At 44.7% G+C, this 25,834-nt stretch overlaps 1 protein-coding gene and 2 long non-coding RNA genes across 4 annotated transcripts in view; 1 reads left to right on the forward strand and 2 right to left on the reverse strand.

The window, feature by feature from the left end:
- Nucleotides 1-25,834, forward strand: part of LOC143718612 (uncharacterized) — a 796,762-nt gene that overhangs the window by 659,284 nt on the left and 111,644 nt on the right. The gene's annotated exons all lie outside the window — the stretch shown is intronic.
- Nucleotides 3,912-5,024, reverse strand: LOC143718499 (uncharacterized). Its single transcript, XR_013196410.1, has 3 exons — nt 4,927-5,024; nt 4,173-4,826; nt 3,912-4,070 (listed from the first exon to the last, which is right to left on the reverse strand). It is a non-coding gene; the product is annotated as an uncharacterized LOC143718499 (long non-coding RNA).
- LOC143718656 (uncharacterized) lies at nt 11,037-24,778 on the reverse strand. Of its 2 annotated transcripts, XR_013196473.1 has the most exons (4): nt 22,514-24,778; nt 22,174-22,330; nt 11,279-11,383; nt 11,037-11,175 (listed from the first exon to the last, which is right to left on the reverse strand). It is a non-coding gene; the product is annotated as an uncharacterized LOC143718656 (long non-coding RNA). The 2 variants fall into 2 exon arrangements; XR_013196472.1 differs by lacking the exon at nt 11,037-11,175 and having other exon boundaries at nt 11,206-11,383.

Here is a 25,834-nt window from a genome sequence, read left to right on the forward strand (position 1 = left end):
CGCCTGAGAGAGCAGATCTCTCCTGATCGGTATCTCTAGGGGAGAGCCGTTGAGGAGAGACACTAGGTCCGCAAACCATACCCGGGCCGACCAGAACGGGGCTATTAGCAGGAGACTGAGCCCGTCCCGGCGAACCCTCTCCAGAACTCCTGGGAGCAGAGCGATCGGGGGAAAAGCGTACAAGCGTGACCTCGGCCACGGATGCACCATCGCATCCAACCCCAGCGGGGCTGGATGGCTGAGAGAGAACCACAGCGGGCAGTGTGATGTTTCTCGAGAAGCAAATAGGTCTACCTCGGCAAGACCGAAATGTTTCCATAGGAGTTCCACCACCTCGGGGTGAAGACTCCATTCCCCGGGCCTCGGCCCCTGTCTTGACAGGATGTCTGCCCCCTGATTTAAATACCCCGGGAGATAAAAGCTCTCAGAGAAAGAATTTTCCCCTGGGACCATAGAAGGATCTGACGTGCCAGTTTGTAAAGCGGGCGAGAACGCAAACCCCCCTGATGGTTGATATAAGAAACCACCGATGTGTTGTCTGTCTGGACAAGAACATGGTGGCCCCTTAGGTCTGGGAGGAAGTGTTTCAGAGCCTGAAACACCGCCAACATCTCTAGGCAGTTTAAGTGCCACAGACGATGATGGTCCTCCCACAGACCCTGAGCCGGGCGACCATCCATGATCGCCCCCCAACCCGTGAGAGAGGCATCTGTCATTAGCATAACGCGACGACAAGGAGCTCCTAACACAGGGCCTTGGGACAGAAACCAAGGATCTTTCCACATGATCAGGGCGTGATGACACCGTCGCAAACTCACGATCATGCGAAGTGGATTTCCCCTCGGGGAGAATCCCTTGGTCCTGAGCCACCACTGTAACAGTCTCATGTGCAAGAGGCCAAGAGGTATCACGTTGGACGCAGCTGCCATGAGACCTAGCAGTCTCTGGAACTGTTTTACAATGGATGACTGGCCTAGCTTGACCTGATCTACTGCAGCGAGAATCAAAGCAATACGAGCAGGTGACAATCGTGCCTGCATCGTCGTTGAATCCCACACTACACCTAGAAAAGTGGTTCTCTGTAATGGAGAAAGAACACTCTTTTCGGCGTTGAGCCTCAGCCCCAGTCACTTGATATGAGCAAGAACGACATCTCGGTGCCGAACCGCCTGTTGTTCCGATTGAGCTAGAATCAAGCATTCGTCTATATAGTACAGAAAGCGGATGCCCTGTAACCTCAGCGGGGCTATAGCAGCATCCGTACACTTCGTGAATGTTCGGGGTGACAGTGCTAGGCCGAACGGAAGAACCCGATATTGGTACGCTTCGCCCCCGAAAGCGAACCTCAGGAACTTCCTGTGTTGAGGGAGGATAGATACATGGAAGTAAACGTCCTTTAGATCTATCATGACAAACCAGTCCTCGGATCTGATTTGAACATCCCCAGTGACAGACACAGCGCCCTGTAACGTACTGGCAGGGAACAGCTGGTCTGGGCACTCCACAACCCTCCTCGGAGGGGGCGAGCGTCCCTCGGGAAATCGCTCGCCGAGTCTCTCTACGCCCTGTGAAGGCAGGGTTAGTAGAGCAGACCCCTGAGGGCATCGGAAAAGACAGGGCACCGTGTTCTTGTGCAGTGAACTCAGGTCTTTCACGATAGGGACCACCCTCAGAACCCTGACGTTCAGCACGTCAGGATTTTTTTTTTTTTTTTCGATGAAGTAGTATCCTAACTCCCTGCTGGGTGGGGGACCCATTCCGCCAGGAACTCTACTAAGGGAACCAGCCTCTCGAGGCTGGCCTCCGGATGAACATCCCGAGTGACAGACACAGCGCCCTGTAACATACTGGCAGGAAACAGCTGGTCTGAGCACTCCACAACCCTCCTTGGAGGGGGCGAGCGTCCCACGGGAAATCGCTCGCCGAGTCTCTCTACGCCCTGTATAGGCAGGGTTAGTAGAACAGACCCCTGAGGGCATCGAGAAAGACAGGGCACCGTGTTTTTGTGCGGTGAACTCAAGTTTTTCCCGATGGGGACCACCCTCAGAGTCCTGATGTTCAGCCCGTCAGGACTTTTTCGACGCGGCCTTTCTGGCGACAATGACTGTCCTCAGATCAGTCCTGCCCCGAGAAGGCCGCGCCGGAGAGCGCCCCGCCTCGTCCCTCCAGTTTCTCTGCAGAGGGGCACGAGACGTGACACTCCGCTTCTGCTGTGCTCTTTTGGAAGACGAACTCGACGAAAGACTTTGCTCTGGTTGAACATTCTGCATGACAGACACAGTGCCCTGTAACGGCGCACCGGCAGGGAACGACTGGTCTGAACACACTAGAACCCTCCTTAGAGGCGGCGAGCGTCCCTCGGGAAAGCACTCGCCAGACCCTTCTACGCCCTGTTTCGGCAGGGTTAGTAGGACGGGCCCCTGAGGGCGCCGGGAGAGACAGGGCACCCTTAAGGGAGGTGAACGCAAGTCTCTCTCGGCGGGGACCCCCCCTCAGATTTCCTTTGAGCAGGTCGGCCTGAAAAGCCTGCATAAAAGTCATCGTATGCAAACATGCAGCCGCCTGCCGAGCCACCGAGTAAGCCTTCCCCACCAGCACAGAGGTATATATATTTATTTATTTATTTATTTTTTGGTGGAAGAGCCGGTGCTTTAAGTGAAGACGATGAAGCAGGAGAGAGATAGCTCGCGAGCGTCTCCTCCGCCTACAGTATCGTCACATAACCAGCAGATTTAGCACCAACAATGTTACCATAAGCATTGGACTGATTTGTGTAAATTCAGCTTGAAACCGGTCTAACCCAGGTCTTTGAAACCTCAGCATGAAGATCTGGGAAGAACGGTAAGCACCGGCTAGAAGGTTGAGGTCGTGCAGACAGAAATCTATCATCTAGATTGCTTTTAATTCTAGAAACCTGTCTATCAGCTGGCCACTCGATACTGTTATTTATTTATTTATTTTTTTAGCTTTTCAACAGCCCAAGATAATACATCCATCAAACCTTCTTCATTTGCAGTATAATGTGATAAACTAGTTTTCTCTGATGCAAAACTTTCGACATCCAGCTCCTCAGAACTGGAAAATCTCAATTCAACATCATCATGTGCCTCCACCCGGGCAGAAGTAACCGCCGCAGCGCGTGCTTCCAGAGCCGGGTGAGACGCACTAGATCTCGTCGGAGATAGCTGAGATAGGGCGGAGCCCGTCTCAACGTCGCCAGCGAGATCCATCTGCGAGCCCCAAGACAAGCGCCGCCGCTCTGCCTCAACAGAAGCGGGACCCGAGCCTCGGGGAGCTCGCAGCAAATCACTCTCCTCGAAGAGCGAGCGCCGCGAGCGCAGAGTTCTCAAGGGAAAACGCTCGCAATGCTGACAATCGACTCCCTCGAGAGCCGACTGGGCATTGCTGCACTCCCAAATAAGCCACACTTAGCTCGTGTGAATCCCCACCCGTGATGTACCGAGTACAGGGGGGAACACACTTCTTATACTGCTCGCTCATATTGGTTTTTTTATATAAAATATATATAGTGAAAACTCCTGACAAAACAGACAAACACAATCGACAGATTCAGACACACACAGAGCTGCTGAAGTAACTAAAGCTGGCGTATTGTGTACTAAGGGGATATTTATAGCTTCCTGGTCGATGACGTCACTCGCCGTACGCTCATTCTCTCCATTGACTGATTTCATTCATGCTTCAGACGCGTCACGCTGAGGGCGTTCCCACTGCGATTTCACGCAGCGGTAGTCCCTGAAGGGGAACAAAACACACCTCTACAATGGCTGAGTTCAGCAAGGTTGCACAGATCTGGGAGTGAGTGAGTAGTGATACTATGTGGTGTCAATGGTGATAGGTCCTGAGAAGTGTGGAGAATTTGTTTTGTGTGTTTACAAGGTTGGAAATTTGTGTTGAATATTAGGATATTGTTCCTTCATTGTCTTCCTTATGGATGAGGAGCGGTCCGTAGTCATCACCTCCACGTCAAGGCCCAAGTCCAGAAGCTCTGTCATTCCCCTTCTAAAACCCAGTGGCTCCATGGCTTCAGAGCTAGTGGCCTCTGTAGACTAAAGATTATAGTTTGAGAAGTTTGATGTTATCAAAGTTTACAACATATTATCAGTAATTTTCCATTTTTGTTATTCTGTATCCATTTATATGTATCTTACCTGCACCAGTTCTGTGTGTAGTATCTCCTTTGTATCGTCCAACATGAACGTGTAGTGACAGTATTTTGCATTGAAACCTGGCGAGTCACATCGGCCATCACCCGACAAGTGTGGCCTCTTCCCATCCTCCTGTTCCAAATAAACTCTTGCCAAGATTTCTTTTGTTCTGATTTCATACAAGTTCTCAATAGCAGGGTGCAAATAAGTGTTCTGTATGGCGTAAAATGTAGTCTGTCCAATCATTTGGACACCCATGGTCTTGCACCAGTCTGACAGTTCTGTGTATGTTCCACCTATGAACAGAATAGCTGCCGCAGAAAGGAGATTTACCTCCGGCATTCCTCTAATATCAGGTGAAGATGTCCAAGTCCCGAATGGCCACCAAGGCAAATCCATTTCACCTTCCTCTGTGCCCCAGAATCAAAGATGACCTTTGAAGATATTGTTTGCCCGCACATCTGGCAGAATCTGAAAAGTGACATGAGGCTGGATTCATTGACAATTATCTTCTTTTCACGCCAGTCCTTTACACCTTCTTCTTCTGATGATGACGATGATGTGGGGGGGATGGTTGACTCAGCTTTCGTCGGTCGTACAAACTCCAATGCTGCTGGCACTTGTATTGAGGCCTCCAGGTGTACTTGGGCATGGTGACTGTAAAAACAAAAAAAGTTTTACTTTCAATGTCAAATTACACTAATTTCAATTATACAATAGTTTCAGAATTCGGTTAAAGTATGCTATCTAAACTTACAATCACTGCTGTTTGTATAGGGGTAGGTTTCTTGACTGGTGTTGAGGTTAGAAGACATTGTTCATCATCTTCCGACGACGTCGACACCAAGGCAGCAGCAGACACTGTTGGAGTCTGAAATGCCATACGTTCCACAACGTTAAAAACATTAGAACGTCAAACAAGGTTGATTTACATCGATACAAGCAAAATTATATAGAACATTTCTGAAGCGTCTTTCTAACGTTACATTGCTAGTTTGCTTCTTCACTGTTGACGATTGGATTTTTAGTGATGACGACACATTACCACTAGCAAGAAAAACATGCGGAAGACGGCAGATTTACATTGTAAACATCCAACGTATATACAACCAACTCATTTGTGATGCCCTACTTTACTGCAGACGACTGTATTTGTGTGATCAGAAATAGAGTCAAGCAACTCTTACCTCCAAGCGAATGCGTTTAGCGCTGCTAGTGCCAGATGTTCCAGGCTGTTCATCGTCATCTTGAGACGTAAACACCGACGGAACTGCGGTATCCAAAATAACTACTTTCTTCATTCCCATGACATTTATTTGGAAGTCTTCATTTTTGAAATGTAGACTGCAAATCTTCTTGTTTTTTAGGTCTTCCATGGCTGTGTCTTGCGAATACATCGGGTGGTTAATCGCTCATTGCCACTGTTTGCATCGCTCAACATCTCTCGGTAGGACATGAAAACTTACTTTTTTTCCTTTCCATGTTCGGACTGAACATCCCGGTACCATGCAGTAATTAACCATTTCTAAATAAATAGTAACGAGGAGTATGTTGATATTTTCTCTGTGAAATGAATTTCAAACTCTGGCGGTAGCTATCCCTGTAGACGGAATAGTGCTTTCTCTGAATCTGATAGGCGGATACCTCAATAGGCGTTGTTCTGGATTAGTGGGAGTGGCTTGCGGAGCTGTGCAAAGTGGTGCATTGTGGGAGTTGTGGTTTTCCATACTAATTCGCCCTAAAGCTACTTTCTGTCTTTACTCGGTCCAGAAGGCACCAAATTCGAATTTTTTGGTACAGTTCGACTACATATATGACCCACTTTCAATAAAGATTAATGTTACCACGGGTGAAGTGTCCCTTTAAGTACCGGTTCAAGAACCGTTTAAGCACCGGAACCGTTTAAAAAATACAGAGTAGGTACTGGTATCGGATAAAACCTAACCGATACCCAACCCTAGATATTACAGTAGTCAGTCATTTCTTATTTTACCCATTTTTCTTGTCTGCAAACAGATTTTCATTGAGGTGAGCAGGAGAGGCTGAGGGTGTGAGAGAATGGCGTGAGGCTGGCGGGTGATTGATAATGCGCAACGTGCAGGTGTCACTCATCAGTAATCACGCCACCGGCCTCCAGCTGTTCTCTCAAAGCCCTCAGCCCCGTCCTGCTCACCACAGTCATCTTTTACATTACATTCTTAGTTTCACTTTAGATTTTTTTATATTCATATTAGATTAATTTGCAGCGTACATGCCTCATTCAACATTTTGGACTACTGTAGTGGTTAACTGTAATATATTCTTATTATTGTTTCCTTTTTTTAGATTTGCATCATCCTCCACTGTGATTTTTTTTTCTTTCTTCTAACCATCCCTTATTTCAACTAAGGTAAGTTATCTTTTTTTAAGCATCACTTAAAGGTGTTTACAGTTGTCTGTAGTTACTTTCTTCTTAGTGCATGTGTACTTGTCATGGAAGCATAAATTAATTTATTATATTAAGCTTCATCCTTATACCTCTGATGTAATCATAGATGTACATTTTTATTTCTATTGTTAAAAGCATATCTTATCAATAATTTAGCAACAAGTGAGGAGAACGCAGGCAGTCAACAGGAGCTCCAGAAGATGATTGAGACGCTTTATGTGAGCATCAGGCAGAGGAAGCAAAACCTGTACCGTCAAACAGGTTAGAGCACTTTAAACATTAAATCATTTTTTTAAATGTATTTCAAACATTCATTATTAGAAGGCAATATGCAGCAGCAAAATACATACTTAAATACATACCATTTAACATATTAACATATTATGTGTTACTTGCAGAACAAGACTGTGGATTTTCAGAAAGTGGAATTCTAGGACTTCACTCTCTTCTTATGAAAAGACTGTCCTACCTCAAAAGTCACATTTCCTCTGTTCATCAGCTGTACAGTAGTGTACTAGACAATTGTGAGCTGAAAGAAGATGAGTACATGGAGGAGGAGGAGTTTATCCAGTATGGTTTGGAGGAGGAGGAGGATGAAGACGAAGAGGTTTTTTGAGGACAAGCTAGTTTTCAGTTGATTTTACCTTCTCACCTTGGCCTTTTATTGTACTGAGGATGGAATACACTACACCAGGGATGGGCAACTTCGGTCCTGGAGGGCCACTGTCCTGCAGAGTTTAGCTCCAACCCTGACAAAAACTCTTTTGTAGTAATCCTGAAAACATTGATTAGCTTGTTCAGGTCTGTTTAATTAGGGTTGCAGCTAATGGCGCTTTTCCACTGCATGGTACGATTCGGTTCGGTTCGGCTCGCTTCGCTTTTCCACTGCGTGGTACAACTTGCTTCGGCTCGCTTTAAATGGTACCACCTCTGTTGAGGTTAAAAGCCTACTGTACCGATACTAAAATGTGACGTGAAAACACTGCAAATCACTGATTGGTCAGACAGAATCGTCACTACCAGCGTCATTGTATTTGCGAGACATCAAACCCGCTAGATTTAAAGAACAGCCAGTAACAGCCACCGCTGTAGTACATGTTTTAAAATTACTTTCTTGACTTGCTTGAAGAAAAAAGAAAGAAAAAAAATGTCCAAAAAAGAAATGGCTGAATCAGTGGACGAATTGCAGACGTTCCTCTTGTTGGAATACATTTCTCTTGTTGGAATACATTGTCGTAATAAAAACTTTTATTCAGAAATTGACCCAAGAAAAAACCTAAGATGAGAAATATTCAGTCAGTGGCCTCACTAGAGCATCACTAAAACAGCCCTTGCATCAAGAGCAGGTGCCTCCGCAGCTGCCGTTATCCAGGTTAATTAAGCACACACATTGTGTGTAACACATTTGAGAGTAATTTGCGGGCCTGATTGCTTTAAACTGTAGACAACCTAAATATCTAATAACCATCAGTAACACTGGAAGACAAGTGATTTGTTTAGAAGGCTTAAAGGGGTCATGTACTGAAATCCAATTTTCTTTGATCTTTTGAACAAGTTGTAGTACTCAAAACTTGCCTGTTAGTCCAAAAACAGCCTTTATCGAAACCAAACTTCCTAAACGACTTGTTTTGTATTTCTTCCTATTTATTGCATAATAGACGTAAATACATCAGCGCAAGAGTGCCTGCACAGATACAAATCAACACCTATTTTATCACTGTCTCTTTGACTCACCTACAACGAATCAGTAAGTCAAGCCAGTGACTAAACGGTCAACTCGACATATTTCCTTATAGTTGCATGAAAATCATCTGTTATTTGAAGTTTGATGAAATTATACGCAGAACGCCATCTACGCTGCTCAATGAATCTCTTATTTAGCATGTCTGCACTGTGTTGATTATAGTGTTGATAATGAAAACATTTGTGAGTGCAAAAATAGAATAGCAATGGCAAGATCATTGCATTCATGCAATTATTGCAATTGTGTATTTAGGAAAAAGGTAATCCACCTATGCTCATTGGAAATATGTGATGCCTACATTTATGCAAAACTGCAAAAAATGCACCTACTGTATACACACTATAACACTAGAGTCAGTAAAATGGCATGAACTTTAATTCATTTTCACACAAATTATGATTACATGGAGGAAATAATATTGATAAATAAAGACTTATTTTATTGCAGTTCCTTGCACAATACTTTGTAATATCCTTAAAACATGTTTTACCATAGTGCATCACATTACCAGCACCATATGTATGGTTCTCTTACGAGAGGATCTCTCGTATTGCGTAAGTTGCTTACGCTACGGGTGAAGTCATCTTTTCTCGAGATATTGAAGCCAAAAAATTATCCTATTTTTTCCATTTATTGTCAACGCAGTGCAGCAGCTAGCAGACATAGAGCAGGCAGTCTTGCGTGCTCTTTGCTGCCCTGCGGCAACTGCAGCAGCCTACCACTGAGCCTTGTGCGTGACGTCTCGCCCTTTACGCGTCACAGCCCGCCAAAAGGGGTGTGGTTTAGCGTATAAAAATCAGGCTCGGTAGGAAGCTCACTGATTTTCATCTCTTCAGCGAAGCTCTCCGTATCGCTGGACTCTGAGAGAAGCCGCCGCCATCGATACCAGCAACCAGCACGCAAAGGAAAGCGCCTGAGGAAGCCGGTCGTCTTCGCCGCCTTCAGACTTCCGTGCCTTCTATGCTATCCGGCGACAAGTATCCTTTTAGTGCTTTGCTTTCTGTGGGTGTTCGCCGCTGCTACACTCACTCTCTAAAAGAGCGCGAGGCGTTTTTCTCAAAATGCCTCGCATTTCCTGTGGCTCATGTAGAGCCCCGCTCAGCGCAGGAGACCGCCACGTGATCTGCGCTCTCTGCCTGGGCCCGGACCACGCAGTCCTCGCCCTGGATTCAGGGGGCTGCGAGCATCGTGAAGCGCTTCCGCTGTCGACCCTGCAGACTCGACTCGAGGCCTTCAATGTGGAAGCTGTAACTCCGCCCTCTGGACCGCGCAAGAAGAAGCACCGTTCACAGAGGCGACCGGAACCTGAGGTCACAGTGAAACGCTCGCCCTCTCTCCTTCTCCGCCCTTCCCGGACGCGCAGCTGCCGGCTTCGCCCCTCACTGCCGCCGCCTCAGGGGACGAAGCTGTAGGAATTGACCCAGGTGAGAGCTGTTCCATCCTGGCATCGGACAGCGAGGAGTGGTCGAGTTCACATTACTCCGCCTCCTCCTCGATCCAGGAAGGCTACAAAGGCTACTGCAGCGGTGTATTCGGCAGCCAACGAGCCGGTAATGCAACCCACTCACCTGCACACAACCGCCGTTGCTACAGCGACCCAGACAAATCTCTCAAAAGACGGTTGAGTCCCGCCGCGGCCGGACCACCATTGAAGCATCTCGCCCTGTCAGTCCCCTTAGAAAGGCTACTGCAGCGATGTATTCGGCAGCCAACGAGCCGGTAATGCAACCCGCTCGCCTGCAAAATCTCAAGAGTATAACGTCTGGCGCTGGTGCTCTAAGTGTAGAAAATGTGCCCACATCTCAGTGTTTACTCCTACATGCAAGCACGATGGGTTTTTTCTTTCTTGATTCTGACCAACCTCCCTAACTCTCTCCCTTACAACCTCTCCATGGTACACATTCTGGCTGTTGTGTGAGCATTCTGCAATGCAACAATACACATCTGTTTATTGTCACATATATACACATTGCCAGCTGTCGCCGGCAGCAGATGCAGGGTCATTGGCGGCAGAGGCGGAGTTATTGGCAGCAGAGGTGGAGTTATTGGCAGCAGAGGCGGAGTCATTGGCAGCAGAGGTGGAGTCATTGGCAGCAGAGGTGGAGTCATTGGCAGCAGATGCAGGGTCATTGCAGCAGAGGCGGAGCCATTGGCAGCTGATGCAGGGTCATTGCAGCAGAGGCTGAGTTATTGGCAGCAGATGCAGGGTCATTGCAGCAGAGGCGGAGTCATTGGCAGCAGAGGCGGAGTCATTGGCAGCAGAGGCGGAGTCATTGGCAGCAGATGCAGGGTCATTGCAGCAAAGGCGGAGTCATTGGCAGCAGAGGCAGAGTCACTGGCAGCAGAGGCGGAGTCATTGGCAGCAGAGGCAGAGTCACTGGCAGCAGAGGCGGAGTCACTGGCAGCAGAGGCGGAGTCATTGGCAGCAGAGGCAGAGTCACTGGCAGCAGAGGCGCAGTCATTGGCAGCAGAGGCAGAGTCACTGGCAGCAGAGGCGGAGTCACTGGCAGCAGAGGCGGAGTCATTGGCAGCAGAGACGGAGTCATTGGCAGCAGAGGCAGAGTTGTTGGCTAAAGAGATTTAGGGAAAAAACATTCTTAGAAAAATACTGTAACATTTATAATTAAAACTATTATATTTAAATTTATTACAATTATACATATTACAACAATTTGTACATTTCGGGGTGGCAGAGGAGTCATCATTGGCCACAGAGACGGGCTCCACGAAAGAAGAGGCGGAGCCATTGGCCACAGAGACGGGCTCTACGAAAGAAGAGGCGGAGCCATTGGCCACAGAGACGGGCTCCACAAAAGAAAAGGCGGAGCCATTGGCTGTAGAGGTTTAGGGAAAAAAACATTCTTAGGAAAAAACTGTTACATTTATAATTAAAAATATTATATACATTAGAATTACACATATAACAAAAATGTTTACAGTCCGGGCTGGTGGCTGCAGAGAAGTCGTCGGCCGTAGAAGCAGAGATGTTGGCCACAGAGGCGGGGTCCACGACCACAGAGGAGAAGTTGTTGGTGGCAGGGGCTGAGTTGTTCCATGGGAAAAAAAACATTCTTCTTAGAAAATTATAAAAGCGTTATTCATTGTAAAATTATTATTCTAGTGGTGATTTAATCATTTCAAGCACCTTCAGCATGGTATCGGCTTAACTGAACACACTATGTTTACTACTAACCACAAAACATGTAATATAATATAGCTGAATATTCCTGTCATTTGACATACATTACTTTGACACAATCACCCATGGCTGATAACCGAAAATATCCTAAGTGCAACATAATTTTAAATAATATGTTTTGTGAAAATTGCTAAACAAATAAACCTAAATTAATGTATAAGGAGATATTCTAATTATGTTTTACAGTGAGTTATGTTTTGTTTAATGATAAAAAAATAAAACATCTAAACAACCAGTAATTATGCCACTGCATGCACTCTAAAAAAATATATTGAGTATGACATCATAATAACAAACTTCTCGACAAGTCAAAGAGTAAATGAGTAGTTAAGGACCCTTTTCACATTTATGGGGTTCTCAGAAGCGGAAGTCGCCATAGTTGGGTAAATTTCAAAATTGGTGAATGGCAACTACAACAAATATATTTTATAATATATTTATAAAATTGCTTTTCCATTTGCTCCAATAGCAAAATAAAAAAAATCCATGATAGCATTTCTATGACTTTCCAAAAGAGGAAAAAAATATCGAGATTATGTTGGTCAGAAGAGAGTGAAGGAATACAACTTTGTCAAATGTTTAATTTAGTTTCATATATAAACTGAGAAAGTTCTGTAACTTGAATTTAGCATTCAGCTGTGGAGCACGAAACTCCTGTCTTATTCGGTGTCTCTATATACAGCTGTCGGACGGGTTTTCTTTCTATTGTAAGTTAAATGAAACATGTTAATGAAACTCTTGGAGACTCTCGCGAGCTTTTGTCTTAGCAAGAGAGAGTCCTGTCATTCCTGTTCTGGAGTCTCAGCGTTTGAATAGGGTTTTTTCCCTCTCTCTTTTTATACAGGTTCCTAAACCTGTATATGAGTTTCCACCATCACAATGTAATCCCTCCCTCTTATAATGTATATATATTACAATGTTTGACTCAAGAAGTCAGACGATGTTAGTATGACTGCAGCGACAAGCAATAAAAGAACTTCTGCTTGTGGGGTGTTCTGGGTCTGCAGTGGTCAGTATCTATCAGTGGTCCAAGGAAGGAACAGTAGTGAACCGGCGACAGGGTCATGGGCGGCCAAGGCTCATTGATGCACGTGGGGAACGAAGGCTGACCCGTATGGTCCAATCCAACAGACGAGCTACTGTAGCTCATATTGCTCAAGAAGATAATGCTGGTTCTGATAGAAAGATGTCAGAATACACAGTGTATCGCAGTTTGTTGTGTATGGATCTGCATAGCCGCAGACCAGTCAGGGTGCCCATGCTGACCCCTGTCCACCGCCGAAAAAAACAACAGTGCACGTCAGTGCACATCGTGTGCATCAGAACTGGACCACGGAGCAATGAAAGAAGGTCACCTGGTCTGATAAAGCACATTTTCGTTTACTTCACGTGGATGGCCGGGTGCGTGGAACACATGGCACCAGAATGCACTATGGGAAGATGGCAAGCAAGGCAAGATGCTCACGTGTCCACTGTTGGTTTTTCGGCGTGGACATGGGTCAGCATGGGCACCCTGACTCGTCTGCGGCTATGCAGCCCCATATGCAACAAACTGTGATGCACTGTGTATTCTGACACCTTTATATCAGAACCAGCATTAACTTCTTGAGCAATTTGAGCTACAGGCAGTGTGATGCTTTGGGCAATGTTCTGCTGGGAGGTGTCAGAGGTCTAGTGGAGTCCATGCCTTGACAGGTCATGGCTGATTTGGTAGCAAAAGGGGGACCAACAAAATATTAGGAAGGTGGTCATAATGTTATGCCTGATCTGTGTGTATATAGACAGGTGCTGGTCATATAATTAGAATATCATCAAAAAGTTGATTTATTTAATTAATTCCATTCAAAAAGTGAAATTTGGATATTATATTCATTCATTACACACAGACTGATATATTTCAAATGTTTATTTCATTTAATTGTGATGATTAAAACTGACAACTACTGAAAATCCCAAATTCAGTATTCGAAAATTAGAATATTACTTAAGAAATTCAAAATTGACTTTCATCAGAGAACATAACTTTGGACCAATCAGCAGCAGTCCAGTCCTTTTTGTCTTTAGCCCAGGCGAGACGCTTCTGACGGTGTGTTGTTCAAGAGTGGCTTGACACAAGGAATGCGGCAGCTTAAACCCATGTCTTGCATACGTCTGAATCTCCCCCACATTTTTGAATGGGTTTTGTTTCACAATCCTCTCCAGGATGCGGTTATCCCTATTGCTTGTACACTTTTTCTACCACATCTTTTCCTTCCCTTCACCTCTCTATTTATGTGCTTGGACACAGAGCTCTGTGAACAGCCAGCCTCTTTAGCAATGACCTTTTGTGCCTTGCCCTCCTTGTGCAAGATGTCAATGGTCGTCTTTTGGACAGCTGTCAAGTCAGCAGTCTTCCCCATGATTGTGTAGCCTACAGAACTAGACTGAGAGACCATTTAAAGGCCTTTGCAGGTGTTTTGAGTTAATTAGCTGATTAGAGTGTGGGACCAGGTGTCTTCAAAATTGAACCTTTTCACAATATTCTGAATATGTAGTCAATTTCAGTGTATGTAGGTGAAGGAAGAAGAAGACAGGGTCGGCGAACTTGGGACTCACACTTTATTTAGAACAAAAAAAGAACAAAAGAAAGGTGCGCTCGTGCGCCTTCACCGTAGTGTACCACTACAGCACTCGAATACGAAAACACTCTGCCCGCTGTACCAGCTCTCGCTGTATGTCTCCAGCTCTCAAGGTTCAGTCAAACGACCACTCTTCCCGTTGCATAAATAACTCAGTCCATTCAGTCAAAACTCTTTCCAATCCGTCGGTACACTCTGCTGGTATCGGCTGCGGGGCGCGTGCGAGTCCCAAGAGCTTCTCCCTCTCGCTCTCTCCTTCCTGGCAGCTTATATGCGGTCTCCACGCCAATCACTTCAATCAGACACAGGTGTTGGTCTGATTATATATATATATATATATATATATATATTAAAAAACAAACTTTGTTAGATTTACCATGTTAATAACTGTGGAAATGCATCATCACAGTCTGTGAAAAAGGATCATTATAATAGTGTAGTGGGATCATTTTTTAGTATTCTGGTTACAGAATATGGAAGTATAGCGGGGAAGGATTTTTAGGGGGCACAGGTAACTTCCGGTCGCTTTTAGTTCCGTAGCGGGGAAGGCTATTTAGGGGCACAGGTAACTTTCACTCGCTCTTTGTCGGTTCACGCTATAGTTGGATCACAGGACAGGGCAACAGCACATGCGTTATAGAGCAGAGGGACGCCAAATATTGAGCGCGAGCTCAGACAGACGATTGCAGCAGTTGGTGGCTTACACCGCCGGTTAATGGGAAAACGGACGGATTTGCTTTGTTGCCCGCACAGCGTGCACGTATTATAGGCTGGGTGCAACAGATGTAATAACAGAAGACTGTTAGTGTGATTGCCTGTCACTGTTTTTCTTTCATCTTGTACTGTTTTGGGCCTTACTGTTTTATTTATTCCTTTTTATTTGTTTCTATTTATTTATATTATTTTGGGCTAGGGCAATGTGCAATATTACTCACTTTTGTATAATTATACTGTAGTTAGTCCGATGATGGTGACCTTTATATCTGTGTGACCCTCCTTATTGTGTTGGTTGCAGTGTGGAGTGACGAATGTAGCTTTTTAAATCATTACTAACTGGGTTTATGCATGTTGTGGTCTTTTTAATAGACGTTTATTAGTATTAAGTGTAGAGTGTAGTGGGTCTTAACAGTATACGCCATGAAGTGTGCACATCGTTGATTTCTTATAGTATCTGTAACGATTACAGTGAATTGTAACTCAAGAGTGGGTTATTGTGGATCTAAGTGACCCTGTACTCTGTCCAGTTTCATAGTGTTTATTTTTATTCTTTATGTTTTTTTTCTTTGTGAATAAATTATGAAAATGAGTTTTCAGCCTCTGGTCCGTTAATTCTGGACATATATTGAACCTACCGAAACTAGGGTGTAGAGATAGAAAAAAATATTTTGTTTTATTCATGTAACATCACCTTACTACATAATTGGCGTAGTCGGCAGGATTTTGGCTGGATTTATTGAATTTTTTTTTTGGTATTATTTTTTTGGTTATTTTTTTTATGGTTGGCCCTTTGAGTAATTGTAAAGTGGGGTGAAGGAAAGACAATGACAGGTCTTCGGCGGCGGGGGAATCTCGGATTGACCAGACCATCAGCACCAGAGTCCAAGGGGAAGAATGGAGGATCTACAGGCTCTTATGGAGCAGCTGCAGCAGCTTAAGGCGGACAATGAATTGTTGAGAGAACAGCTACGGGGACAATCACAGGTACCCGAACCCATGCCGGGACCCTCCACGAATCCAAATATGGCTCCAGTTGTTACCCCAGCAAGTGAAGCAATGAACGTTCGTTACATTTATGTGCCCAGGGAGCGTAAATGTTCAAAATTCACTGGAAAAATGTCTATTGATTTGCTAACTGTTGAGAAATGGGTAGAAGAGGTGCGTCGATGCTTGGATGTTAGACATATGTCAATAGCTGAGCAGGTCCTTTTCATTACTGACCACCTGGAGGGGGGTGCCAAGTCTGAGGTTAACTTTCATCCTAGTGTTAACAGGGACACCCCTGAGAAAATCTTTACTATTTTGACTGAAAATTATAGTTGCACCCAGTCTTACGTAGCGGCACAGTTGCAATTCTATCAACGCACTCAGCGAGAGGGAGAATCTTTACGTGATTATTCACATATACTTAAGTCTCTGATGGATATGGCTGTACGTAAAACCCCTGGAGGTATCCCAAATTCCGACGTGCTGTTGCGTGACCAATTTATTGAAGGTGTGCTGGACGACACGTGGCGTAGAGAGTTAAAACAACGTGTTGTCACAGTACCAGCTATCCTTTTTGTTGACCTTCGGGGTGTTGCCCTTAGGTGGGGGGAGGCCAGTAGGCAGAGTAAATCTAAACCTCGGGCTTATTCCTGTGACACCTATTCTCAGGCGCTGGATAGTTTCGAAGTTAGTGCAAGTGCTGTTATGGCTAGGTCTGGTGATGAAATTACTGAGATTAAAGAGTGCCTTCGTAAACAGCAAGCCCAATTAGATGCTCTAATGAAACAGGTTACTCCCCAGCCCCCACAGCCTACCCAGAGTATGACGGCCTCTCATGCTAAACACTTCCGCTTCCAAGCAGATGGTAAGCCAATATGCCACCGCTGTAATAGGGCTGGTCACATTGCCCGTTTTTGTAGGGTAAACCTTAGTGCCTCCAAAAACCGCACAGAATCAGGCTCTGAAGTTGGAGTGCAAAGCCAAATAGTGGGAGGGGGCCAGGACTGCCAACTGTCGGGAAACTAGACCCCTCTGGTGCCGTGAGCCAGGCACCAGAAGAGGGTTTTGTGGGCTCATCTGAAGGTCAAGTGCCAGATCCTGTTCGACTCATTGGAGACTGCCCTGTTGTGGACATCAACATGGGGGGTATTATGACACCTTGCCTGGTAGATACGGGGTCGATGGTTACCACAATCAGAGAGAGCTTCTTTGAAAAACACTTCAAGTCGACAGGCAGGCTGTTGAAAGAATGCCATTGGTTACGGCTAAAGGCTGCTAACGGGCTAACAATCCCATATAAAGGGTATATGGAGCTGGACATCACTGTGTTGGGCAAGACATTAACACGAATGGGGGTGTTGGTGGTAGAGGATCTCCAGGGTGAGTCCACACAGCAAGAGCAGTCCGTGCCTGGTCTTTTAGGGATGAACGTCATTGGTCGCTGCTACCGCCTATTCTTCGAACAGTTTGGCTCCAGTCTGTTTGACTCATCCACTTTTCAAACGGCCAGTAAGGTGTGGAAGGAAGCTCTCTCCAGGTGTCAGCGCATGGAAGCCCTTAATTTAGGCGGATACTTGGGCAGAGTTAAAGTCCATGGTCGAGCGGTGCGCATCCCTGCTGGGTCCCTGAAGTGGATTAATTCCCTGTGTTCATCAGCGGCTCAAATTAGCCTCCCGTCAGTACTCCTTGAACCTTGTGTGTCAGGAAATTCCTTGCCGCCAGGTATTTTGGTATCTTCAGCCCTTCTTGCTGTTCATCAGGGCAGCATTGAGATTCCTGTAGTTAACGTGAGTACAGAGGATGTTTGGCTACAACCTCACACATTGCTGGGTGAGCTACAGGTGGTTGACCCACCTCAGTTGGGAAGCTCGTTCCGCATGGAGGAGACCGATTACCAGGATGTCATTGCTGTGATTCAGACAGTGATGGCAGTGGGTGTCCCACCCCCTGGTCTCTCCAGCTTGTCATGGGCTAACCTCTCCCCTGAACAAAACAGACAAGGGGTAGAGTTGCTGAAAAAATATAGCTCCGTTTTCAGTCAAGGAGAGGGAGACCTGGGTTGTAGTACAATGGTGGAACATGAAATCCCATTGTTGGATGATGCGCCAGTGCGTCAGCGCTATCGAAGGCTCCCGCCATCACAGTACGAACAAGTTAAAGCACACATTCAGGAGCTACTGGAACGAGGAGTGGTTCGTCAGAGTTGTAGTCCGTACTCCTCTCCAATTGTGGTAGTCTATAAGAAAACAGGGGAAATCAGGCTGTGCATAGATTATCGTTTGCTTAATGCTAAAACAAGGAAGGATGCTTACCCCTTGCCACGCATTGAGGAGACCTTGGATGCACTCTCTGGTGCCCGGTTGTTTTCAACGTTGGACTTGGCAAGCGGTTACACTCAAGTGCCTATGGCAGAGAAGGATAAAGCAAAAACAGCTTTCTCTACACCATTTGGGCTTTTCGAGTTCAACCGGATGCCATTCGGGCTTTGTAACGCTCCAAGTACCTTTCAACGCTTGATGGAGAGAATCTTTGGGGACCAAAGTTTCCAGTCCTTATTGCTGTACTTGGATGATATTGTGATCTTTTCATCATCCTTTGACCAGCACCTCCAACGCCTCAGTTTGGTACTCACGCGTCTTGAAGAGCACAACCTGAAATTAAAACTGGAGAAATGTCACTTTTTCCAGCCTGAAGTCTGCTACCTGGGTCATGTGATATCGGCATCTGGTGTAGCAACGGACCCTTCTAAGATAAGTGCTGTGGCTGAATGGCCACGACCTACATCTTGCACTGAGCTACAGTCGTTTCTGGGGTTTGCCTCCTATTATCGCCGTTTTGTAAGGGGTTTTGCCAAATATGCTTCCCCACTTCATCGCCTGGTGGCTGAAATGGAGGGCACCAAGAAGAAACGCAAGACTCTGGGAAAGAGTGTTATAGGAGAACGGTGGGGTGATGAGTGTGAAAGTTCATTTCAAACCCTGAAAGGGCTGCTTGTGAGTGCACCAGTCTTGGGCTATGCCGATTTCACAAAACCTTTTGTTCTCGAGATTGACGCCAGTCAAGCTGGCTTGGGGGCGGTGTTATCCCAGGAGCAGGAGGGGAAGCGACGACCGATTGCTTTCGCAAGCAGAGGCCTCAGACCCACAGAAAGGAACATGTCAAACTATAGTTCCAGAAAGCTGGAATTTTTGGCATTGAAATGGGCAGTGACCCAAAAGTTTCGGGAGTACTTATTGGGGAACAAGTTTCTTGTGCTCACTGATAACAACCCCCTTAGTTATCTACAGTCTGCCAAGCTGGGGGCCGTGGAGCAACGTTGGGCATCAGAATTGGCAGTGTTTGATTTTGAAATCAAGTATCGACCAGGGCCAACCAATCGTAACGCGGATGCCCTGTCACGCCAGCCATGTTCCCAGAGTACATCTCTTTTCCCGGGTGTGACAGTGCCACCCGAAGTCCATGAACAAACATTGAGTATGTCTCAAGAGTCTCAGGTTGTTTCTACCTGTCGAGCGATTGCGGCCTTTCCAGCACGGCCCAAATCGGACTTGATATCTCTACAAGCGGCAGACCCAGTGATCGGGGCATTTCTACACCACTGGAGAAGAGGAAAGCCCCCAACAAAGCAAGAAAGAGTCGTGGCTTGCAAAGGCCTGAAGAAGCTGGTTCAGCAGTGGTCAAGAATAAAGGAGAGTGAGGACGTCCTTTACCGTCAAATACAAGCATCGGGGGAAGGGCACGTTTTGTACCAGCTACTGCTGCCCCGGTGCTTGCAGGCGGAAGTCCTTAAACAGCTCCACGACGAACACGGCCATCAAGGCATTGAACGGACCACCAGTCTCGTAAGACAAAGGTGTTTTTGGCCTTTTATGCACAGAGACATTGAGAAATATTGCCAAGAGTGTAATCGTTGTATGCTGGCAAAAGCAGGGCAACCCAAAGTTCGAACATTTAGGGGTAGTTTAGCGGCATCAAGGCCACTGGAGGTCCTTGCTATTGATTTCACTTTACTAGATAAGGCCAGTGATGGACGAGAGAATGTGCTTGTTGTCACAGATGTGTTCTCTAAATTTGCGCAGGCGTATCCAACCCCAGATCAACGAGCCAGCACAGTGGCCCGAGTCCTGACTGAGAAGTGGTTCTACACTTATGGGGTCCCCCAACGTATCCACAGTGACCAAGGACAGAGTTTCGAAGGGGACCTTTTAAAACGACTCTGTAGCCTTTATGGCATTGAGAAAAGTAGAACCACACCATACCATCCTCAGGGCAACGGACAATGTGAAAGATTCAATCGGACCTTGCATGATTTGCTACGCACTCTTCCCCCTGAAAATAAGAGAAAGTGGCCGCAATATTTACCTCAGGTTCTCTATGCCTATAACACCACCGAGCATCAGTCTACAGGCTACTCTCCTTACGAGTTGATGTTTGGTCAGAAGCCCCAGTTGCCGGTTGACTTTCTGCTAGGTGTGTCCTCAGAGGGTCAGGCACCCAAATCAGCACAGGATTGGATGGATGAACATCAGAACCGCCTTAGTTCAGTTTACCTGCATGCAAGGGAGCAACTCAAACAAGCCATGGAACGGAGAAATAGACATTACCAGCCAAATGTAACGTCTCCTCTTCCTCCTGGAACTTTGGTATACAGGAGAAAGCATCTTACAGGACGTCATAAAATTCAGGATGTCTGGGACCCTGCTGTTTATGTGGTTGTACAAAGTATGGACGAAGGAAGGGTCTGCAAAGTATGTCCTCGAGATGGTGTGGGCCCAGAAAGGAATTTGAACAGGTCCGAGCTTAAAGTGTTACCATCTTCCACCGGTGGGCCCATGATACAGCTCCAACCCCAACCAGACCTGGGCCTGTCTACCAGTGACCTACCTCAGCAAGGAACTCCCAGTATAACAGAAGATAGTGACCCTGAAGGGGTTATACTTGCAGTAGAGATGGAACAGCGGCAGGATCCGGTCCCCTCCCATGTTTCGTTTGAGCAAGTAGCCACAGAAACACATAATGATACCAATCCATTCTCCAATGTATTACACACATTGAACAGCCCCAGTGATGGGGTAAGTGTAGCATCTCATGAGCCCAACACAATGCAGGTCCGGCCCAGAAGAACCATGGCAGGGCAACATAGAAACCCTTTTCACCTCCCAAGATCAGTAAACCAGATGTTTGTTACCGCTGCTAGTATGTCTCAAGTACCCCAAGCCCCTGTGTTTAGACCCTGGTTGTAGGATGTCACCGGGACGGTGACCTTTTAAAGTGGGGATGTATGTAGTGGGATCATTTTTTAGTATTCTGGTTACAGAATATGGAAGTATAGCGGGGAAGGATTTTTAGGGGGCACAGGTAACTTCCGGTCGCTTTTAGTTCCGTAGCGGGGAAGGCTATTTAGGGGCACAGGTAACTTTCACTCGCTCTTTGTCGGTTCACGCTATAGTTGGATCACAGGACAGGGCAACAGCACATGCGTTATAGAGCAGAGGGACGCCAAATATTGAGCGCGAGCTCAGACAGACGATTGCAGCAGTTGGTGGCTTACACCGCCGGTTAATGGGAAAACGGACGGATTTGCTTTGTTGCCCGCACAGCGTGCACGTATTATAGGCTGGGTGCAACAGATGTAATAACAGAAGACTGTTAGTGTGATTGCCTGTCACTGTTTTTCTTTCATCTTGTACTGTTTTGGGCCTTACTGTTTTATTTATTCCTTTTTATTTGTTTCTATTTATTTATATTATTTTGGGCTAGGGCAATGTGCAATATTACTCACTTTTGTATAATTATACTGTAGTTAGTCCGATGATGGTGACCTTTATATCTGTGTGACCCTCCTTATTGTGTTGGTTGCAGTGTGGAGCGACGAATGTAGCTTTTTAAATCATTACTAACTGGGTTTATGCATGTTGTGGTCTTTTTAATAGACGTTTATTAGTATTAAGTGTAGAGTGTAGTGGGTCTTAACAGTATACGCCATGAAGTGTGTACATCGTTGATTTCTTATAGTATCTGTAACGATTACAGTGAATTGTAACTCAAGAGTGGGTTATTGTGGATCTAAGTGACCCTGTACTCTGTCCAGTTTCATAGTGTTTATTTTTATTCTTTATGTTTTTTTTCTTTGTGAATAAATTATGAAAATGAGTTTTCAGCCTCTGGTCCGTTAATTCTGGACATATATTGAACCTACCGAAACTAGGGTGTAGAGATAGAAAAATATATTTTGTTTTATTCATGTAACATCACCTTACTACAATAGGAAGAGCTTTTCAATTGGTAAATGCATATGTACAAATAAATACCTCTTACAACAGCCTCATAAAGTCTCTGCATGACTGGTATGGAGGGATGGCCCTGAATGTTGACGTTTTTAACTAAAACTTTTGTGGAGCGATGCTGGCCTTTCTGTGTTGTAATGAAGAGCATTGGTGAGAAGCCCAGTAATTCCAACTTATGAAGCTGAGAAGAGAGAACAAAATGTTTTAGGCAAGAGTACATAGTCAAATTAAAAACTATGCTCTTATCCACTATCTACTCAAATAAAGATTTGTTTTTTTTGTTTACTGGATTGTAGTAGTATTAATTATAACAATAATTTAAAATAATTGTTTATTTCATATATTGAAATGAAATGAAACTTACAAGCAAGTCTACACAAATCATAATTTTGCAAGAATTGCCATATTTTTTCAATTTGGTTGCCCACTGATCGTCAAATTTTACTTTTTGGGATTTCAGGTTTTTCTTTTGAATAATCTTTATTCCACAGTGTTTGCAGGTTTTGGAGGCACTGCCGATTTCTTTGTAGCAAGCACTACACTGCCGTGTTGTGGATCCAGGTGCCATGAGAGAGAGAGAGAGAGAGAGAGAGAGAGAGAGAGAGAGAGAGAGAGAGAGAGAGAATGAGGGGTATGAGATGTATGTGAAGTAACTGCAAGACAAAAACATAGTAAATTACAACTTTTGGATATTTTTTTTGTGATTCATTAAACATTTTATGTGTATAACTATTTACAACAAAGCTCAAAATCCGCCCACAATCATATGACTAAGTAAAAATAAATAATATGACAATACAATAAAATAAAACTGTGACCAAAAAAAAAAAGATAGGATCTCATAGTCTCAAGATTTCTGGATTGAACATCAAATGTATTAAAAGCATGGTAAGTGTTGTTGTAACTGGGTTTTTACTATGTATAACTAACTTACTATGGTAACTTACTATACTACAATCTACCACAGTATAAATAGGCTAACTGTGGTAAAAAAACATGGTAAGATTTGTGTACTATAAACACAAAATACCACAGAAGTAGAACAGTGGTAGTTACTACTTCCATTAATTATGAATATAATAAAATGATCGAAGATCTGTCATGTTATGTGGAAGCTTATTCTAGTGTTTAATCACCCGCTAATCACCAGTAACGTTAGCCTAATGTGTTAGGTTGAACAAAAAGAATGTAGCCTAATATAGATGACCAATTTAATTCAGAGAACATTTAGAAGCCGATCTGGACTAATAAACATATAATAAATGTTATATCGAACACCAAGACACCGTCTGATAAATACTCACGGAGATGTGGCGTGTAAAACTGTTGATAATTATCGCGATTGTGTGCGAACGAGAATTGGGTCACGCTTCTTGAATGCGACTAACAAAATCGTAGGATATAGTACGATTTAATCTATTCGTATGAATTAGTACGAATTCGCCGTTACACAGGGGTGTGTTAAATGGGATGAACAAATCGTACGATTTCGTACGAGCCAGCTCGTATGATTTCGTACGATTTAGACACTTGGTTAAATCGTGCGAATTAGTACGAACTCGCCGTGAGATAGGGCGACCCCATTGAAGTCCACTATATGAAAAAACATACTGGATTCTAATTGGCTGGACGGTGTGTAATAAAAGTTTAGTTTCAGTCATTTTAATCACCAACCGTTCTACCTGATGTGATCTATAAACATAGGTAAGCATACTAACAAGGGTTCTCAAGTCTCACGCATTGGCCGTGAGACACGCAATTCAACCAGTTCACACGCTCACATGCCACACCGTGTATTAGAGGATGACACGGGAGTGGATTTTCACTCCTGTCCCGTCCCACTCCCATAGAAAGAAATCTTGTCCCGTCCCACTCCCAGACCAAAGTTTAAAAAATAATCCCATCCCATCCCGCTCCTGGTAAATTGACTCCCAATCCCATCCCGCTCCTGTTTAAACTGACTCCCGCTCCTGTACCGCTCCCATATACGGCAATTTTCGCTTGATGAACGAATCGATGCTTGCCTGATTCTTTCCCGAATTTGCCTTGCAAGTGTGCTTCTTCAGACCACTCGTCCCTGAATCACTTGCGTACTTGACTAAGACTAAGCATGTCTTACAAGCAGCGTACATTGTGCTATCACCGTCACATTCTACTCTCATAAACTTAATTAATATTTCAGACTTTCCGACCAGTTCTGTGAACTTAATAGACATGTCATTACTTCTGACTTTGCGCTGTAAATCATTTTTTGCCACATCGACTTCTCCGCGGCTGTTAGCTCCCTCCATCACTGCTCTTTGAATTTCGGCGGTAAGCCGTGACAAAAAGCACTGATGGCTTCTGGGACGGCTGGGTCGTGTAGTTATTTTTTAATTGCGTTACATTGTAGGCGTATTAAAAGGAAACTACAAAATGATGCATTTACTTTTTTCTTTTTTTGTCGTCTTTGCTATTGGTTGATTCCCGCTCCCGTCTGCTCCCGTTAACCATTTATCCTGTACCGTCCAAATCCCGTGATTGATAGCAAAGATGACTCCCATCCTGCAGGAATCCCACGGGAATCCCGTGACCCGTGGGATTCCCGAAAAAATGTCAGCCTCTACCGTGTATTTCTCACGCTGAAAAGGCAATGCCAAACAAGTTGTCCTGCAAGCTTTATAACGTTGTATACGAGGCGCAGGCACACAAAGTGAAGTTTCCTGCCGCCAGCACGTATCTCGGCCAGATTGCGTTCGTTACTTTGCAACATAGATGCGCGAACACACGGAAGTTGACGGAACATTCTCGGCCATCATACGTTCGTTACTACGTCGTGTTGGAGAAGGGAAGTTGGAAGAAAGCTCGTCTAAAATTTTTAGGCTAGAACATTTAATATATAGCCAGGTAGCAAACAGACGTTGGCCCAGCATCTGTGGATGTGTTGGCCCAACGTAATTTTGTCCGTTGGGCCAACATTGGGCCAACCATGTCATTGGACGGCCAGCAGACCATCTGCCAACTTAAAAACCACTAAAACAACATTGGGCCAACGTTGGGGCAACCATGTCATTAGACAGCCAGCAGACCTTCAAACAAATTTAAAAAATATAGCCTATTTTAACTATCTACCAACTTCATAAATAGTAAATCTGCAAACTTATAAATAAATAGGCTTTACCTACCTTACACTCAAATTTTAAGATTGTGACATGGCCTATTCATTGTTGAATTGCATTAAAAGACGGCACAACAGACAAAGTGAATTGGTTATAAAAATGAACCTATTTATTGGTAACAACAATGTTAAAACAAATTGTGTGTGGCTCTGATGATGAAGACGGAGCGGAGGAGGAGAAGTAGCAGCATATACTCCTGTAAAAAACAAACAAACATACAAACAACTTTTCTAGAACATTTAAGATCTGTCGTTCTATTTTAATTACACAACCCAAAACAGAAAAAAAGTATAAAATGTAAAAACAGCAAACAGAAAAACAGAATGTGATCATTTGCGAAAAGGACATAGCATATCAAATGTTGAAAATTACACATTTGACTCTTAGACTTTGCTGTAATTTCTACAGGTACTTACCACAAAATGCCCATTAAAATAACATAATTTTCTTTTTGGTGCATTATGGATTTTAACCATTAATTTACAGTGATTTAGTGCATGTTGGGTTTTTTTTTGTTTGAGACCTAA

The sequence above is a fragment of the Siphateles boraxobius genome, unplaced genomic scaffold (assembly GCF_051911475.1).
Source record: "Siphateles boraxobius isolate OS27281-9 unplaced genomic scaffold, OSU_SipBor_1 61, whole genome shotgun sequence".
NCBI lineage: Eukaryota > Metazoa > Chordata > Actinopteri > Cypriniformes > Leuciscidae > Siphateles > Siphateles boraxobius.